An 18,062-nucleotide genomic window follows, 5' to 3' on the forward strand; every position below is an offset into this window, starting at 1 on the left:
TTCCTTCTCAAATCTCTTTTTCTCTCCTTGGGTTTCTGTGCCTCCCCAGTGACCTGTCTTACTTCTTTGACTTCCTTAAATTATCCTTCCCTCCTGGTTATTAATGTATTTCCTCCAGACTGCTTATTAGTCTATCTTTTCATCTCCCTCAACACTATCTCTCTAGTCGTTTCATCTGAGCATACAATTAAAATCACCCAACTAGGCCTATGTCATTCAAATTTATACTACATTTAATAAATTATAAGATGTTTATTTTCCACATTTTAACATCTTTGAAATGAAAGTGGGTCTTGCAGTGGATGGCATGCCCTAGTGGTGGCTGTATTTTTCTCTTTCTTAGTGGCATATAAAATAATGGTGTGATTTTAAATTGGTGGTATCTCAGATACAATGAAATAAAGTCTTTCCTTGAAAAATCAGACCCATATATCTAGCCACTGTTTCCACTCGAATGTTTGAAAGAAGCATTCAATGGTTATTGTGGTGACCATTTCTGGGGGCAATGTTTGTATTGAAATCTACATGAATGGCATCTTCTGGAATTATGGAGCATGGTAACCTTGGCAAAAGTACTTCAAATTCAACACACTCAAAACTGAACTCAAGATCTCCACTCTCTCACCAATCTCCCTGCTCCCCTGAAATCTACTCCTCTTCTTATGTTCCCTGTCTCAGTATTCTTTACCATTGCCCACCCAGTTATGCACAAGCCAGAATCCTAAATGTCAAATGTATATTTCCCTCTCCACATTCTGTAAAATCCGATTATCAAGTTCTGTTGATTTTCCAGACCTGCCCACTTCTTTGTATTTCCTCTAATATCACCCTGGTCCGAGACACCAACACTGTCCCCAGATTCTATAAGAATTCTATAAGTTAGAAGTAACTGCTCTGAGGACATCCATTCTTGCCCCATTTCCCATCTATTCTCCATCTGATAACATAATCTTTTCAAAACAAGTATGACAATGTCATAACCAAGTTTGAAACACTTTGGTGTATACCCATTGCTGCATTGCTCGTATCCCCCTAGACTGGGTCTTCTAGGAAGTTCCACATTTTCTGATCCCCTCCCATGGCTCAAGTTCATGTGCACATATTGCTTCCACATTCCCTATGTTCTAGTACAGTGGATTTCTTTCAGGTCCCTAAGGACACCAAGCTCCTTTTTGCCACAGACATAGTTTTCTCTGCCTGGAATGCTCTCAATATTCTTCTCTCACCTTATCTAGTTGACCATCTCCAGCCTGAAGGCTGCCTAAATATTGTTCCTTCTGGGGGTCTTTCTCTGGCCTAAACAAAATCAGCTCAGTTCATCACATGCTTTACTTTTAACATTTTAAATGTTTATATTTATATTTTATTAAATATTTTAGATGTATTATTTATGATGATTTAATAAGGTTTGACGATTTAAATAAGGTTTGCTAAACTCTCGGCTCCATGACAGCAGGGACAATGCCTGTTTTCTTATTTTCGTAAGCCCAGCTTTTGGCAAAGTTCCCGGGACAGAGTAGGTGCTCAAGAAAGATATTTTAAATTAATATTTGCCAAGACAGGATAGAATCAGATGATGTCTAATGTATCCCCTTCCCACCATGTGGGTGATTCTAAGATACAGATTTTTATGTAACATTATTTACTGTGTTTATTGAGTGTTTTAGCTTTCAGGTCTACATTATTCTCTATAAAATTAGTTTACTTACCCAACTTTTTTGTTTTTTGGCTGCACAGCACGGTTTGTGGGATCTTAGTTCCCCAACCAGGGACTGAACCCGGGTAACCACGGTGAAAGTGCCAAGTCCTAACCACTGGACCTCCAGGGAATTCCCCTTTTCCACCTTTATTTAATGTTGTATGTTTATTTTTATTTAAGTGGTGTTTGATTTTTTTAAGTTTTTCATTTCTGCATTACTGTTAAATAATTTTTAGTCCATTCCATTTGCTTGCCATTGGTCTCTCCTAGATTGCTATTTTTTTATTTTTAAATGAATATTTTGCCTTTAATTCTATAATAATTAGGGTGATCTTCTGTGTCAAAAATTTAATATTTTGGTGGTGACTAGCAAGTGTTACTCTGCTATTTCTACACCCCTAGGTCTTTATTTTAATTAGTATAATATGCTCATTAAATTAAGACATCTATTATGGTGCCAGCATTCATATAACAGACAGAAAAATGTCTCATAAGGGTCAATTGGAATCATTTCATTAAATTAATATCATAGCCTTTTATAAGAGCATCTTAGTAGATATTGTTATTAACAGAGATAGGGCACAAATTGAAATGAGGTTTTTATGCATTACATGCTCTGAGTATATTTTCAATTGACAAATCTGTGTAGAAGGCAGCTGAGCTGTCAAAACATACTTTATTCATGTATCTATAGAGCCATTTACCAATTTGCACAGTACTAAGGATCATGCCTGTTTACCTGGTTCAGTGTACAATAAGGCATAGGAAAAAGTTTGTGACAGCTTGAAAAATATTATTTGATATTATCTTACCTGAATATCTGAAATGTTCCCTACACCTCTTGGGTCAAGTTATCCCTGAATAAAAGGCCTCTATTTTGCCTTTCAGGAATATTCAAACTCTATACAATTCAGCCCCTGCCCAAGGCAACTGGTCCCACTCTTACACTGACCAACACAGTGTGTCCTTCACTGGTTCACTAACTGGCCAAGCTTTAATAACATAATTAAAACTAATCAATGATTTTTAGTATCTGTACTGTAGCTCTGGCCTGATTTTCTTCCTAAATGTGTGGGTTTGAACAAGCCACATGCTCTCTTATCCTTTGTTCTCCTAACTTTAAAACCTACCCAGACTCAGTTAGTCTTTAAGAACATTTAATATATGAATACAATAAGCATTTTATAAAGTAAAGGCATTACACAAGTAGAAAACTTCACTTGTGTTGTGAACAACATGCCTTTTCAGGCACTAGCTATTTGAGCTCTTACTACCATTTACCTGCACACCTAAATGTTACCCCCAATTCATTAGCTTTCCCTAGAGCACTACTCTGGTCATATCATTCACCAGTGCATAGCTTTCAATGATTCACTGTGACCTAACAAATGCATTAAAAATCCTTCAATCTAACAATCCACGTTCCAACCACACCCCATTCACGTGTATTTTGAAACTGACAAACGATGCAATGGGTACAGATAATCGTTAGCACTAAGGGGGGAGAGACTTGAGATTCATTCACAACTTGTCATTGTCTTAATAAGTATTTAGTTCTCCGTTTTGATGACTTTTGCTCATCTTTTTCTGCCTACATTCCCAGTAAGTAGGACCTGGAAAGATGTCCAGAGGATCTTGTGAAAGATTATCAGAGAGTGGAGAAAAAAGCAATACTTTGTGTGAAGGTTTTTTTATTCCTATCACCATGGTATAGTCTTATTATATAATCTAAGAAATACTCATGTAAAACTTATTAAGCTAAGACAATTGGAGTTATACTTTGTATTTGGCAACCAAAGAAACTAACTTAAATGACCAGTGAGAAGAGAAAAGGTGAGCATTAGGACCTCCTGAGGTCATAGGCTAAGAGGTGGAGAGTGCCTCAGCATCATGCACTTAGGAGAGTGTCCTGAGTTCTCCTCTGAAGACCAAAACCAGGAGAAGGAACCCATATTCTGCCAGGTAGGAACCACTAAGCTACAAATGGCAGAATGTGCCTCTACCTGGGCTGGAAAACACTTGTACTCACCTGCAGCACAGGAAGGAAGCAATCACTAAGCAAACAGGTGATAGTCATCAGTAGCATTTTCATCATTTGATGTTCCTTGTGCTAAATGACTATTGATGGCCATTTAGCATAAGTTGTTCATTAACACAGATACAGACCCTCACATGCCATCAACTTCACCCCTCCTAGAAATAAAAACGTCTTTATTCATTCATCCTCCCCACAAAATGTGTTAAAGACATGTCAAATACTAGGCTGTGTGTGAAGATATGGTCATAAGTAAGGCATGCTCTTGAAAAGAAGATATATTCCACTGCTCCATATGAATGAAATCCTGAAGTAATATATACATTCATAATGAGTTCTTCATCCAAAAATAAGAACTCCAAATTTTCATAGTAATTAGCAGAGTGACTAAGTCATTTTACATTTTTACACTTGATTTTTTGACAAATATTATAAAATGTCAGAGCTAAAAATAACTGTACATGGGTGAAATGTAGACAATAACCAGAGGGAGTTTTAAAAGGAGGAGCAGGAACTAGGGACTTTCCATGAAACTCTCGATACAGGTGGTCACATGGTATATGATTCCATTTATATAATGTTCTTGAAATGACAAAATGATAGAGATGGAAAACAAATTAGTGGTTCTCAGGGGTTAGAGAGGGGAGTGGGGTATGGGTACTATAAATGGATGGCATAAAGGAGATCTTTGTGGTGATGGACTACTCCTGTATCTTAGTTGCAATGGTTTTTACATTAATCTACATATATGATAAAATGGCATTTCACTGTATCCACATACTGTACCAATGTCAGATTCCTTGGTTTGATATTGTTCTGCAGTTACATAAGATGTAACCATTGAGGAAACTGGCTGAAGGGTACACAGGATCTCTCTGTAGTACCTTTGTAAATTCCTGTGAATTTATAATTATTTCAAAATTAAAAGTTAAAAAAAGAAAAGAAAGGGAGCAAATGTTAGGGACTTGCCATGAAACTGTCAGTTAAAATATTTGAATAGAAACAAAATCTGCTTTCAATTGTGACCAGAGGTGGCTTTTAAAGTTTTAGGCACATGAGTAGTATGTCTATCTCTTCAACTCTGATGAGGAAAGTATAATTGCATCCACAAAGGATCTCCCAGTCAACTAGTCAGTGTTATATTCTTGTGATTTGATAAAATGAGACCATAAATCGTATTTAGAAGAAAAAGCAAAAAACTTGAAGCCAGCCACCTAACATCTATCTGAAGATTACATGGCCTCTAATTTCTATCATGCAGTTTCTGGTTATTACCTTAGGTAAAATGAGAACTATCTCAATTGAAAATTCAAAAACTTTTCCTCAGAAATTGTTAGAAGTGGTATCACTAGAATCATACAAATTAAAATCAACACAAGAAGTTTAAGATATGCAGTAATTTTTCATGCTAATGGACTAAAGTACCTCTTGAGACTTTCTTGTCATCAATGTCTATGGCTCTATTATTTCTGTTGAGGTAAAATTATCTATGTAAAGTCATTACCGAGGTCTCCTGTGTATAAAGATAATGAAAGTGCTTCCATACTTTGCAAATGCATTATGTTCTAAAAGAATATTAACATTTTATTTTACATAAGTTCTTAATGGGAACATTTCTAAAACACTAAAATAATTACTCAACAAAACTTTCTACTCATAATTACAACAAATTTTATAAAATATAGATTTGGGGCAGTATTAATATCTATTGCATTTTGCTTTGTTAAGATACTAGGCATTCTGATTCACTTAAATGTTTATCGAGATTGTGTATGAAATGTATGTATATCTATGAGTTAAAGATCAAGAGGGCATGATGATAAAATGCATCATTGGATAAAATGTCTAGTCCAATCCACAAAATGCTTACACCTGCAATATTTCAACCTAAAATAATCATATAACTGCTCCTATTCTGTAGTTTGCTAACACAATTCTGGACTACAGGGTGTGCTCTGTGGAGCCATTTTTTACAAGCCATGCCTCTTCAAACCCAACCTCTAATAGTTTCCATGAGTGAAAATTCAGAACTACAGCAAGAAAATAAATGCAACATCTCTAGTAGTTTAATTATTTCAGGCATGTAGGTGTGACGAGCCAGTGGGAGAATAGTAGAAGGCTACATTTTAGCCTGAAAATACACGTGAATGGGGTGTAGTAGGAATGTGGATTGTTAGATTGAAGTATTTTTAATGTATTTGTTAGGTCACAGTGCATCATTGAAAGCTATGAATTGGTGAATGATATGACCAGAGTAGTGCTCTAGGGAAAGCTAATGAGTTGGGGGTAACATTTAGGTGTGCAGGTAAATAGTAGTAAGAGCTCAAATAGCTAGTGCCTGAAAAGACAGGTTGTTCACAACACAAGTGAAATCTTCTATTTGTGTAACGCCTTTACTTTATAAAATGTTTATTTTATTGTATTTTGAGGTTAAAAAAATAATAATACTATGCTTCCTCACCATGTCATTCTGATATCTATTGCTCTTGTAGGCTAGAATCATACAAAAGTGAGTGTTAGTTGATTACAAGAATTAGCATTCCCCAAACCCAACAACATTCTTCTTGAGTACAACAAAATTTGTACATAAAACTTGACAATATCTTTAAGAACTACTTAAAACATAATAGAATAGAAATATATTCAGGAAATATTTCAGGTTTTGTCTCATTGTATTTAAACTCTCTAAAAATAGGAACTTCCTATATATAGCACAGGCAGAAGGTCTTCATACTCCAAAATATTTTATTGGAACACCCCACACATAGTACTAGTTCAGAAAATTATTTTTAAATAAATGTTACATTGATAAATGTCATTAAATGATACCCATTTTTTAAATGTCCCATTAGTGGAGTAATGGATAAATAAAATGTGGCATACTGTATGGTAGATTTCTTCAAGGCAACTTAAAAAATAAGATATCTGTATCATCATGGATATAGCTGGAGAAAGCTTATTTCAGAATTTATTAAAATACGCTATCATTTGTATAAAATTTTAAATCATATCAAAATAATATTTTATACTGCTCAAGAATGCTTTATTTGTGTAAAACAATGAATATAAACTATAAGAACATATATTAAATTTATGATAAAAGTTTTTTCTTTGGAGAAGGGGAAGAAAGAATAAATTAGGAATGGGGGTTTAAGGACACTTTGAATTCAGATGTTGCATTTATTTTAGTGATTTAAAACATGTAGCAATTTTTTTAAAAAACTAAAAATTAAGATGCATGTCATTCGGGACTTCCCTGGTGGTCCATAGTAAAGAATCCGCTTTCCAATGTAGGTAATGAGGGTTCCGATCCCTGGTCAGGGAACTAAGATCCCACTTGCCCGGCGGCAAATAAGCCCGCGCGTCACAACTACTGAGCTCGCACGTGCCTCAACTAGAGCCTGCGTGCTGCAAACTACAGAGCCCTCGTGCCACAGCCCAGGTGCCCTGGAGCCTGTGAGCCACAACTAGAGAAGAGAAAATCCACACACCACAACTAGAGAGAAGCCCGTGCACCACCACAAAAGAGCCTGCACGCCTCAAGGAAGATCCCGAGTGCCTCAGCTAAGACCTGACACAGCCAAAAATAAAAATTAATTAAATAAATAAATAATAAATCTTTTTTAAAAAAGATTCACATCCTTCAAAAAAATGACAGTTATCTCTTAACAAGTTTCTTCTCCTCCTGCACCTTTGCATTTCATCTTATACTTTTTTAAGAACGGTTCATTGAGTACTATAAACCAAAAGGAAAAAAAAAGGTATTTTGTAAACTATACAGAAAAATAAAAGATATATGTTTTATCTTTAGAAATATATAAATAGTTTTAAATATATAAAGATATATCTTTAGGCTGCTCTTAGTTTGTGTTTTTCACGGGAACACAATGACTAATCTGATGAGTATGAAAAGAATTTTCTTAGTATAGTTATTTCTAACATTCTTTTCTTGCTCTTAAAAGAGGTGAGATTAGAATACATGGAATCCCACCACTAAACCTCTACAAGTCAAAAGTGAATATGTAATTCAGTAAGAGACAAACCAGTCAGTCACCTTGCCCATCTCTCATCCCCAAGGAAGAACCAAGTTTAACCTCAGGATGTAGTACAACTCATTGCCCCAGTCAGCTGGTACCATGAGTGGAGGTCACTGCACTCCCTAAATAAGAGACTAGAGTCCCAGCAGGTATTTCATTTCCACACCTCCTATACCACGAGTGACTTAGGAGAACCACAACTGTCCTGGTTAAATCAGTGCTCGCTTGGAAACCACTGGCATCTTGGTTTTATATGCTGTACCATCCTTTCATAGGTATCTGTTAGGTCTCCCCTCTCAAAGGTTATCTTCCATTCCATAGTTAACCCTAGACCCTGAGTCCAGACTGAACTGTGAGTCCCCAACTTCTGTTATCTGTTCCACCAGTGTCTTCATAATAATCCCTGTCTGCCTGGACTACACAATTAGAGAACATTACAAAATTCTTAATCAGTTTTCAAAATCTTGAACAAAAACCCATGGGACGAAGTGAGAGAGTGGCATGGACTTATATATACTACCAAATGTAAAATACATAACTAGTGGGAAGCAGCCACATAGCACAGGGAGATCATCTCGGTGCTTTATGACCAACTAGAGAGGGTGGGAGGGAGACACAAGAGGGAAGAGATATTGGAACATATGTATATGTATAGCTGATTCACTTTGTTATAAAGCAGAAACTAACACACCATTGTAAAGCAATTATATTCTAATAAAGATGTTAAAAAATAAAACAAAATAAATAAAATATGATATCTTTCTAAAAAAAAAAATTTCATCCGTACAACTCATGTGTCATACATATTTTACCGTATTCTTAACCTCTGAAAATGTGTTGTGTTTTAAAACATGTAGAACTCTCCTAAGAAAATTATTTTAGCAAAATATTGTACACATTTTTGCAAAACACTGCACACATTTATGACATCTGAATAGTGACTGACTAGTAAGCAAGAGCTAGGGTAGAGCCCACCCAGCTAGTCCTACCCCAGCACTCCCAAGTGCCCTGCTTGTTGCTCTGTCTACACTGAATCTAGCCCTGGGTATAACCCCATTCTGTAGTCTGACTCTAGTATCTCCACTTTCTATCCTATGTCTTGTAGTTTTATACAGAGAGATGTTCTAGGTACATATCTTCTGATATACAAATGCACTGTTAATCTCTGGTTGAATGTTAAAATAAGATGAGAGTGACATCTAATTCTATGATCATTTTTATAAAATGTACTTATGTATTTTAAAATATACTACTCTCCTGCATTACACCAATGGCATTCGGTTGCCCTCAATGCAGGGGACAAGGGTCTCTGTAACCATAAGCCTGCTATTCCTTGATCAGGGAAGATGTAGACCACAGGAGTCAACTAGACACCCACAATCTGTTGTCCCAAGAGGCATGACTGAGGAAGGTAAACAAGAAAGGAAGAGCACACAAACAGCATCAACCACACCCAGTTTTTAGAACCTTGGTCACAGGTAGATTAGGCAAGTTTCAGAAAGGTGTGTAAAAGCTCCCAGTTCAAACATTTGCCTGTATCTCAGGACCATGAAGGCTATTCTAGTGGCTCATAAGTCTTCTTGCCTTTTAAGAGAATTCCATAAACACACAGCATCCCTAGAAGAATATTACACTAACTCTAAATCCTTGTCACTAAGGCAGACACAGAAAGGCACCACTCAGATCCCCCGTCATGAAAGGACTCCATGTCCAGCTGTGAGGAGTGTAGCTGACTGACCCTCTCCAGCTGTTAGCAGTTTCACAATCCACCTCAGCGTGTGAGACCAGGTCACACTTTTCTCAGTGTGTAGTGGCTGTGGTTATTCATCAAGGTGATGGTAGTCAAGGTCATGTTTTTCTCAGGACACTTCCAGCCAATGACCCAGCAAGGCAGGACTGCAAAGGACTTCATCAATTCGACCCAGGGCAGGACTTCTCTAAGGGGCCATCTTTGTTCTGGGACTCCCTGGCAGGCTGCAGAGATCTGTAACATCTGCTCAACCCTTCTTCCTCCCCCTTTTTTTCACAGGCATTTCTCCCAATAAACATTTTGTACTCCAAACTCTACCTCAGCTTCAGGAGAATGCACCCTGCAACAGACGAAGACCTGTCGGGTGGGATTTATGACAATGTCATAAAGCTAAGAAAAGACCACACTGGGCTGCCTCATAAAACTTGGTGGAGGTGGGGGGGGGGGACGTGCAGGGGTGGTGGGGGAGAAGGACAGACCATAGTGTTTCTAGCATTGTCAGGAACAGAAGAAGAATGCAAACTAGAATTTATCGAATTCCTACTATATGGCAGGAACTTTACAAATGTTATTGTCATTCAGTCTTTATGACCATTTTTTGAAAAAGGTATTCTATCCATATTTGACAGATCAAACTTTTCACAAATGTTTATTCACACCTTCCTGAGTGACATGTCTGAACCACGAAGTTACCTGCCCTCAAAGGTGCAGATATTACACAGGCAAAGTAGAATATGATGAGGGACATGGAGTGTAAAAAAAGGGTTACCTCTCTGACCCGAGAATTAAGAGTAAGTTTCCAAGAGGAATTAATATCTGAGCTGACTCATGAAGCTTAGCCAGGTGAAAACATGTGGCCAGGGTATTTTAAGATGAGGCACTCTATGTAAAAATGAGAGGAGAACACAAAATTTAACTCCCAGATTCCTTGTAAAATGTGAAGCAAGGATTCAGACTCAGCTGTGACTCTGAAAATCTTGTTTAGTCCACTTCCATCAAAGTTCAGGACTAAAAATGGCAGTAGAGGATAAAAAATTGTCCACCCTTCCCAGGTGTGTCAAAAGCCAACTTGATTCTCCAAGGCATGGTCCCCTTGCCCTGTTGTTCCCATTAGGTACAAAAATCAAATCCAAGCAAACAGCTGACAACAGTAACACAGACAGAGTTATGAAGGCCTTTTCCAGCTGCCAAAGCTCCCCTGATGGCTAGTTGAGTTGACAGCAAAAATTCGTTCTGATCTAGAGAATCACTGATTGTGAAGACTTCTGGAAGGTTACGTCTAACTTCAGCTATTCCATTACTCACACAAAATTTTGACCTACCCGTGTATGGGAGGCAGCAAAGAAATACTTTAATGATTGAGTAATCTTTTAATACAATGTTATAGTCCTCACGCTTTTAATGATGATTACTTTTGCTGTTCTGAAATGACAATTTTATTTTTTTTAATTTTTCTATTGAAGTATAGTTAATTTACAACGTTGTGATAGTTTCAGGTATACAACAGAGTGATTCAGCTATATACATATTCTTTTTTAGACTCTTTTCCATTATAGTTTATTATAATATATTTAATACAGTCCCCTGTGCTAAACAGTAGGTCCTTGTTGTTTATCTATTTTATATATAGTAGTGTGTATCTGTTAATCCCAAATTCCTAACTTATCCCTAGCCCTCTTCCCCTTTGGCAACCATAAGTAAGTTTTCTGTCTGTGAGTCTATTTCTGTTTTGTAAATAAGTTCATTTGTATCACATTTTTAGATTCCACACATAAGTGATATCATATGATATTTGTCTCTCTTTGTCTGACTTACCTCACTTTTAGTATGATAATCTCTAGGTCCATCCACTTTGCTGCAAATGGCACTATTTCATTCTTTTTTGTGGTTGAGTAATATTCCATTGTATATATACCACATCTTCTTTATCCATTCATCTGTCGATGGACATTTAGGTTGCTTCCATGTCTTGGCTATTGTAAATAGTGCTGCTATGCACATTAGGGTGCATGTATCTTTTCGAATTAGAGTTTTCATCTTTCCCAGATGTATGCCCAGGACTGGAATTGCTGAAATGCTTAAGGATTTTTTAAGGATTTTTTTAAGGATTGCTTAAATCTTATAGAATAAACTATGCTTTCCTTGCCAGAATAATGGAAATAGTTTCATGACTCAGTGTTTAGCTAATGCAAATTACCTCCTCAAGACTCACCCCAAATTTTTCAGAGAGAAATCGAAACAATTTTTATTAGGGAATATCAATATGCAACTAGAATATAAAATTAAGGAACTAAACAATAAAGCACCCTTCAGTGCAATCACTGTCTTCAGCAGTTGATGGATTCTATTAGCAGAGTCATTTTGGCACTGGCTTCTAGGTGGAGCATGATTAATCATGACTCCTGCAAGATGCTAATTCATCATTAACTGAGTAAATAAATATTTTTATATCTTTCATTTCGATACCTAAATCAACCAGCAAAAATATTACTTTACTTAGTTGGCAATGAGAGATTTCTTCTATAGAAATAGATGCCTATGTTGGCCAAGAAAGAATCCAGGTATCATATCAGGGTCATAGCACAGCACTAGATATTGGAGGCAAGAAGGAGGGACCACAACCTGACTGAGGTTCTGACAGAAAATGTGCCAGAGCTTCCAGGGTCCATAAAAGCTGACTCTGAACTCAGAGTGGGGACTTGTGTGAACTAGGAGCTATTATGGGATGTGGGCTTTGATGTGATGGGCATCAAAATGATAGATAGGCATTGATGTGATGCAATTCATGTGATGTAACATATGTAGAAGGGCCTGACTTGGTGTTGGGCCCAGAAGTGGTGGACCAGAAGTTATGAGCCGAACCAGACTCAAAGGGTCAGCTATACTGCCACTAACTACTGTGGGTGGGCTCTGTCTAGAGGATCAACTATGACAGTGGTTCTTAAACATGTGTCAGAATAAATAGGTCTGCTTGTTAAAAGTGCAGCTTCCCTGACCCAACCCCAGAAATTCTGATTCAATAAAACATGGATGAAACTCAGAAATCTGCATTTTTAAAACTTGCCACTTGATTCTGTTGTAGGTTTCTGATGAGAAACCATGGTCTAGGTGGAACTGTGAAACAAAAAAGATAAAGAAATTATCTTATACCTGGCAGAATGAACCATGGTATATATAATGCAATAAAATGACTTTAATGGCACAAAGAGAAAGACAGAATTTTACCACCCTCTCTCACTCTGGCTGCACTATAAGTAAGTAAAAGTGCCCAATTATGTTGCCTCCAATTTTCAAAGGCCATAAAAAAATTGAAAAAAAGAAAAAAACACTTCACATTTTTTTAATTCAAAAAATTTCAGCTCACTTTAACATACCAATTGAATATATAAAAGGTTTTGTAGTGGAAAGGATATTGGATACTGAAGGAAAAAAAAATAGATTCAAATCTTAGTTCCATTTCTGGTTAAATTGATCATAGTGACATGTTACTAACGGCTCAGCATTTCAGTTTCCTTCACTAAAAACTCTTGGGATAATAATAATACCTGTGGAGAATGAAGGTTGTGAGAATTAAATGAGGAGTTTATGCAAGCTCTAAGCCTGGTATCTGGTACATAGAAGAAACTGTGATTTGGGGTGATGAATAGACGAATAAACAAACAAACATTTTGGATGGATAAGAAGCTCTTGTGAAATTAAATGAATGCTGAAAATGTTGACAGACATAATGTGTTAGCTCTCAAGTTAGCGACAAACATAAGGAATTCTTTATTTTTAGTTACCAATTTATTTCTTTTTCCAATGTGTTTTTACCCACTAGGAACACAAGTGTAATCATTCTTTATTTTTATCCTGCTTTGCTTTGATTTCCTACACAACCTTGGTGTAAATCATTCAAAATACCTTTTAAATCATAGACCAGCAGAGCCTAGCAGTCTTTGGGTTCAGTGCTGTTGAGTCAGAGGGGAAAACTAATTATTCATTTGGCTTTCATTTTTTATACCCTTCCCACCTTCTTCAGGACTTTTATTAATTTCCAGACATGGTTTGTGAGTAGTTCCACAGTCGTTCAAAATTACGTGGGGCTGTCTTCCATGTTAACGCTTCAAATGGCTTCATTTATAGGCACAGCTGTCTCATCTTGATTTCACTGGGAGTGAGGCAGAAGTGGCATTTCCCTGCTCACAGCGCATTTATTCTCAGACACGTGTTGCTGCATACATTAAGTTCGATTTCTGCAGAGTTGTTATTGAGGTATAGAACCATGCACAGTTGGATGGCATCATGTCCTCCAAATGGGATGAAGAATAAAGCAGACAAAAGGATGGGCAGAGGAAAAGGAAAATTTCCAATCTGTGACATCCATTTCATGCCATGGAAATCCCCAAGCTTTCCCCAGGAAAAGAAGACACACTGTAACTTGGAGGTAGACAGCAATTTTCTATTTATAAATAATTTCACTCTTGTCACTTGATTTTCTAAACTATGGCATAGGTATTATTATATACCTTATTTTAAACAGGAGGCACTGGCCTCTGATGGTCTAGTGGTTAGGATTTTATGCTCTCACCACCGGGGCCCTGGTTCAATTCCTGGACAGGGAACTAAGATCTCAGTTCAAGCTGCTGTACACTGATGTCACTCTGAGATCACTCCCATGAATATACATCTGTATAAATATTCCAATTCTCCACACAATTGATAATATTATAACAGGAGTTTGGGATGAACACACACACACTACTATATATAAGATAACCAACAAGGACCTACTGTATAGCACAGGGAACTCTACTCAACATTCTGTGATAACCTATATGAAAAAAGAGTCTAAAAAACAATGAATGTATGTATACATATTATTGAATCACTTTGCTGTCCATCTGAAACTAACACAACATTGTAAACAACTATACTCCAAAAAAATTTTTAAAAAGAAAAGACAAGTATCTCAATACATATTGTTAGATAGTGGCCCACCTGAAATTTATTCAATGGAAGAAATCTACAAATGTGGGTGTTATGACAGAGGACATGCATAATACATATATTTAATTTATATAAATTATTTTATATAAGTACTTCACATTAAAATACTGCTATTAAAATTTAAAAATAAAAACAATAATAAAGAGGAGGAAATGGAAGCACAACAGGGTTAAATAAATTACCCAAAGTCACACAGTTGGCAAGCTGCATAGCCGGGATGGACATCACTTTCTTTGTCTTAGTCCATCTGGGCTGCTTTAACAAAATACCATAGGTTGAGCAGCTTATAAATAAGAGAAATGGATTTCTCACAATTCAGGAGGCTGGGAAATCTAAAATAAAGGCATCAGCATGATTGCTTTATGATGAGGGCTCCCTTCCTGGTTCATAGCTGACGGCTTTTCACACACGGTGAAAAGAAGAGCTCGCTCTTTGAGACTGTTTTATAAGGACATGGATCTCTTTCCTGAGGACTGAACCCTCATGATCTAAGCACTTCCTAGAGGCCCCACCTCCTCATTCCATCACACTGGGCATTTGGACTTCAACATATGAACTTTGGGGTGACACAAATATTCTGACCATAGCATTTTTCTAACACCAAATCCCAGATTCCCTCCAAAATGACAATATTTCTCCAGATTGAGACTTGACTCTGGGCTTAGCAGAGTCCTTAAAAGGGAAGAAAGTGAGACATGTAAGGCAAATGCAGTTTTCCAGAATTAACCTGCATAAGTTGATTCAAGTAAACGTCCCTCGTCGTGTTCCGCTCAGAGGCACTCTGTGGGTGTAAACTTATTCGTTTATTGCCAGTCACTAACCACAGGAGAGTCACTTTTTCAGATGGTCACCGTCTCCTCCTTACTTTAGTTTAGCCGCAGATGCCTGACAGCTGCCAAGGTAGGCAGTGCTGTGGATCGTGGACCACTCTGAACATTCTTTAGTCCTATTTGGTTGAATAACCTTTGGACTTGAATGTTCTGAACTTGATTAGGTTGCAGTTAACTCCTTGATCAGGAGATGTTGCACACAATTGCGATTTTACTTAGTACAGAATAGCATTTGTTCTAAGTAAACTTGGGATAATCTCCAGTTCAAAGGATTCTGCAGACAAAATGCCCACAAACATAAGCTTCCCCCACCACCTCAAAAAAAAAAAAAAAGCCTACAATAGACTCATTTTTATCTTGTACTCATTCATGTAAACTGTACTTCTATGACTAACATAGGAAAGTGTCCAGGTGAAGGATTACGTGCACTGCATCCTCAGGTGACTCTCAGAGGACCTTGTTTACCTTGTTTTATTGTGGTCTAGCAAGGTCCTCATATAAATGAACCACAGGCTTCTCTGCCTTCAGCTGAGAATCCCTTATTGAACGTTTGATTACCTGCCTTAGATACATTTTCCAGGCTCAGGAAATTTCTAAACATGCCAGGTGCTCTGAGCTGGAGCAGGAGATCAAGCATTTTGGGATCAGAGTGAAACTTCCCCCAGCACATGGGGAAATGCAGCTAATATTTGGAACCAAGGAAACACCTCCTCCTCTTCATCTCACATCATCATCTATGCCTGGAGTGGAGGATGAGTTTTTGGTCCTCTCACTTCCCATCTGTCTCCCCACCCACTTCTGCTCCTTGACCCACCCCTTATTAACTCTTCCACAAGAGAGGAAGTGGAGATGGCTAGGGACACATTGTACCTAAAAGAGACTCCATGAAAACTCTCTGCTTTTCCCTCCTCCTTTCTGAATTTTCATAGTAACCAGACCCAGTTGAGGCCTGACTCTCCAGAATCAATTCTCTCTCCCCCTCTCTCTCCCTTCCCTCTCTTTCTTTCTCTCTCTCTTTCCCTCATTCTCTCCTTTCATTTCTACTGAGCACACAGTTGAATAGTATTAGATTCATGAAAAAAGAAGGAGTCCTTCCTTTGGTTTAACCAATGAGCCTGTAATGAGAGAGATTAATAAATTCACACTTTGCCATAATGAGATGCACTCTACTTCTTTTCTGGCTATTAAACCTTGAGTTTGTCATTCCTCTCGTCAGGCATCCTACAGGGAGAAGTTCCAGATCCAGAGCTGTATCCACTCATTCTTCGGACCCCAATACCTTCAAAATATACAGCACACCTCTAAACTTCAGCATAATTATACATCATTCTACTCAATCAATCAATCACTGGACCAACTGTTAATGATGAAATCCCAAAGTGAAGGAAACTAAATGTGTAATGGGAGTTTGTTGGAGAAAAATGAAAGTCAGATCACCTATGACCTGATAACAGCCTTTTAATTTCAATATTTTACTTAATGAAATGAGACCCACCATGATGGATATGACTTTTGTCATCCCATCTCCAACGGTAACACTGCCCCATCAAAATTAGCTCATCAGATAATTCAGCTATGCCTAGCCTGTTCCCCTGAGAGGAGATCCTGAGACAAAGTTGGCAGTGCAACACTTTATTTGGGAAGCGATTCTCCTAGGGAGTAGGAATGAAGGATGATGGAGGTAAAACAGGGAAAGAGGGAAATTTAATGAAGGCTTTTATCAAGTTGGTGCTTGAGCTCCCAGGACTTTCTGAGGACTCACGAAATATGGCTTAGAACTGCCTGCCCAGGACAGCCAGATAAAAGCAGAGAACATTTATCAATTGGCTGGCATCCTCTATTGGGCAAGAGTGTCCCTAGGGCATGATCTCCCCCAGCACCCAGGTTGCACATACGCAAGAGCTGAGCAGGTTCCCCAAGACGATGTCAATGCCAAGACAGCACAGAAGCCCTTGGTAGGAAGTTAGAAGAATGTAGTAAAGACACAAGGTAGAAACTCTGCCTGGTGGCATCTGTGCAGAGTTAGTCAAGTCCTGCATAGGACTGGTGGTCACAGAAGTAGATGGAGTAAAAGAAGGTATAATACCCGTGCTCACTTTGGCAGCACATATACTAAAATTGGAATGATACAGAGAAGATTAACACGGCCCCTGAGCAAGGATGACATGCAAATTCGTGAAGCGTTCTATATTTTGGCGAGGAGATACGGGGATATATGTTTTTGTATAGCTGATTCACTTTGTTATAAAGCAGAAACTAACACACCATTGTAAAACAATTATACTCCAAAACAGATGTTAAAAAATAAATAAAGATAAGGAAAGGGAGTCACAGATAGTAAATGATGCAGCTAGGCTTTGAATTCAGATATCCTAGCCCCTGACATATGTCTAAGACATATGTCTAAGAACATATGTTCTTAGACTCCAAGCTACAATGTCTCTCAGCTATGACGATAAATAATTGTATCTGTGTTGCGATTAGGGAAATCTATTCTTTGTCAACTTTCAGGATAAATTGAATAAGCCTTAAGGCTTCTTTGAAGAGGCTCCAATAATGCATGGGGGAGAGGGATAATCCTGAGCAGAAGCAGAAGCAAAAGTGCAGATGTGTGAATATGCAAGTCCTGTGTAGAAACCATAAGAGTATACATTTGACTGGAGTTTGAGTTATGTGTTTTAAAATAATAGAACCTACATTTTATACAGTATCTTGGACCCAA

The sequence above is a fragment of the Mesoplodon mirus genome, assembly GCF_964341445.2.
Source record: "Mesoplodon mirus genome assembly, chromosome: 6".
Classification (NCBI taxonomy): domain Eukaryota; kingdom Metazoa; phylum Chordata; class Mammalia; order Artiodactyla; family Ziphiidae; genus Mesoplodon; species Mesoplodon mirus.